Consider the following 3416-nt stretch of genomic DNA (forward strand, 5'->3'; position numbering starts at 1 on the left):
AGATAGAGAAAGACAGACAGACTGAGAAACATAGAGAGAGAGAGAGAGACAGAGAAACAGAAAGAGAGAGAGAGACAGACAGTCAGACAGAGAAACACAGAGAGAGAGGGGTGGTGAGGGATATATATATAGAGAGAGGGGGGGGTGAGGGATATATATAGAGAGAGAGGGGGGGTGAGGGATATATATATAGAGAGAGAGAGGGGGGGGGGAGTTAGGAGAGAGAGAGGGGGGAGAGGCAGGAGGGGGAGAGAGAATGAGAGAGATAATTACTATCCATTATAATTCTCACATATGCGTATAGCATTGTCTTGCTCCTAGTTCAAAAAACGAATAATTCTGTTTTGAAAGAAGCATTAACAGGTTATTATGATAAGTATTGTGTATTTTTTTTTTTTTCTAATTGTATGAAATAAACTTAATAACTGCAACCAATAAATAATTTTCTTCCGATAAAGAAATAACGGAGACCATACCCGAATTGCCGCAAATTGTCAAAAATAAACAAGAAAAAAAAAAAAAACACTTCAAGGTACAAGGTTTCGTTGCAACTAAAATTAGGAACCATTTTTTTTTTTTTTTTATCGTAAGGCTCAACCCACGAACATAACCATACGCCAAAAACCCTTAAGCTGCTGTCACACTAGCACTTTTTCCGTCAATTTTATGACAATGTTCTGATATTTTGTCCATTTTTTGAGCGAATTGTCGATTCTCCAGTCAGACGATAATAACCGTTTCCGCCTGAAAACCTTTCCGTCAACTTTTTTCAGCCAAGCAAAGTCAAATCAAGATCTATATTCGAGAATGTTTGCATTTATGTTAAATAAAACTGCCAAAAGATTGACGGAAAAAGTGCCAGCGTGACAGCACCTTCAGAGCTAGGGGTCCCTTTTTTAGGACGAGGCTATGCCGGGTCGGGTTTTATTTTATATCTGAGAGTGAGAGGTGAAAGGTAATTCTAGCCGGAAGGACAAGGACAAGACTCGCGGCAGAGAAAAGGTGACGTGGCGCGCCCGCGGACAGCCGGGTCACCTCAAGTCACACACAGACACTCACATTATATATATATAATATATATATCCTATAAAACCAAGGTAGGCACGCGGAGAACTTACGTAGAACCTCGACTTACGGTTTCTACAGGTCGGCACCCTGTGCGTGTGTGTGTGAGAGAGAGAGATAGAGAGAGAAAGAGAGAGAGAGAGAGAGAGAGAGAGAGAGAGAGAGAGAGAGAGAGAGAGAGAGAGAGAGAGAGAGAGAGAGAGAGAGAGACTGTGAGCGTGTGCGTTTGTGTGTGTGTGTGTGCGTGTGTGAGCGTGTGTGTGTGTGTGTGTGTGTGTGTGAGAGAGAGAGAGAGAGATAGAGATTGTTGCTCTATTTGTATTTTCTCAGCCAATGATTAACATTTTCTCTCTTTTTTCAATCCGCGAACTGATGATGATTAAACAATACTGGAGATGAAAATAAAGAACAATAACAGCGACTCTAGTGATAGTGTTAACAGCAAGAAAAATATTGTTAAAAAGAGTAAATGAAATTATATTAATAATGTAAAAATGAAAGTGAGAATAATAAGAACAAGAATAACTTTAAAAATAAATGAATTATGATTGATGGTGATGAGTAAATTATTGATAACAAATAATAACAACTTATGATAATCAGAAAATTTGTGATAATAATTGATGATGATAATCACGTAGATGGTGATATTGATAACCATGATGATAATAATAATTGATAATGATTATCATGAGGATGATGGTAATAATAATAATAATAATAATGATAATAATAATAATGAAAATGATAATATTGGTAATAATGATGTCAATAGTGATAACAATAATAACAATAAAAATAATTAAAACGAAAAACTAATGATAATAAAAATGATATAATCAACCTGGCATTATATTTGATAATAAGAATAATCATGGTAATGGTAGTACGAGTAACTATAATAATAATGATAACAACAACAACAACAACAACAACAACAATAATAATAATGATAATAATAATAATAATAATAATGAAAAGTAAATAATAATTATAATAATCATTATTAACAATAACACTATTATTATCGACATAATCATTATCATTATTACTATTATTATGATGATGAAGATCATAATGATGAAATTACTTCTACCACTAAAAGTAATAATGATAATGGCAATGATATTTGTAATAATAATGATAACAATAATAATAATGATAATAATGATAACAATAATAGTAATAATGATAATAATAATAGTGATAATGATAATAATAATAGTAATAATGATAAAACAATGAATATAACAGTAATGATGATTATAATGATAAAAATTATACCAATTATAATAACAATGATAATGATAATAATGATGATAATGATGATGATAATAATAGTAATAAAGATAAAGATAATAACAATAATAATAATGATGACAATAAAAATAATAATGATATTCATGAGGATAATAATGATGATAATGATGATAATGGAAATAATGATGATGATAATAATGACAATACTAATAATAGCATAAATTATGATAAAAACGTTTATAATCATAATATTGATAATAATGGACATACAAAATAAGCATAATAACAATTATAATAATGATCAGAATAATAACAATTATAATGACAATTTCCAGCGCGATGCACTGTAAGTCCTCAGTCATTTGTAATATATTTATGGAATGCAAATAAAGAAATTGTTTATGATTTGAATCGAGTAAAAAATTTAAATAGCAATTAAAATGGCTAAATATTGACGCTAATATTTTTACACACGATAAAAATAATGATACTGAGAGTTACAGTATAAAGATATTAATTATGATGATAACACTAGTATTATTAGTAATATTACCATGGAAGTGTTAAATTTAGCATAAATGATTATAATAATGATGAATAAAGAACTGTAATGAATGTGATAATGCTGTTACAACGATCAATGATAAGAATAACAGTAACGATAACGATGGTAAGAATATAACGATACTAAGAATAACAATAACGATAATGATGACAAAAATCATGATAATGATAGCACTATCAAAATGACAAGTATTATGACAAAATAATGGTGAGATTAATACAAATAAGAATAACAACGAGTTGTAGGATGAACGCAAAACAACCACAAATAAACTACAGATTTGTATGAAATAAGGTTTACAATAATGAAAATGAGGTTAAATATGGGATTTAAGTCGGTTATTTTGTAATTTTTGGGTAGATTAACAATGGTAAAACGTTTGAGATCTTTTGTTAGAGGAACATTGGAGTCAAATAAAGGTTATGGAGGTAGATTAACAAAATAATAATATCAATAATAATAATAATAATAAAGGGGTATATGATTAGATCCCGAAGTATATTTTAAGGCTGATGAAAGTAGATTA

The sequence above is a fragment of the Penaeus vannamei genome, chromosome 42 (genome assembly GCF_042767895.1).
Source record: "Penaeus vannamei isolate JL-2024 chromosome 42, ASM4276789v1, whole genome shotgun sequence".
NCBI classification, from domain to species: Eukaryota; Metazoa; Arthropoda; class Malacostraca; order Decapoda; family Penaeidae; genus Penaeus; species Penaeus vannamei.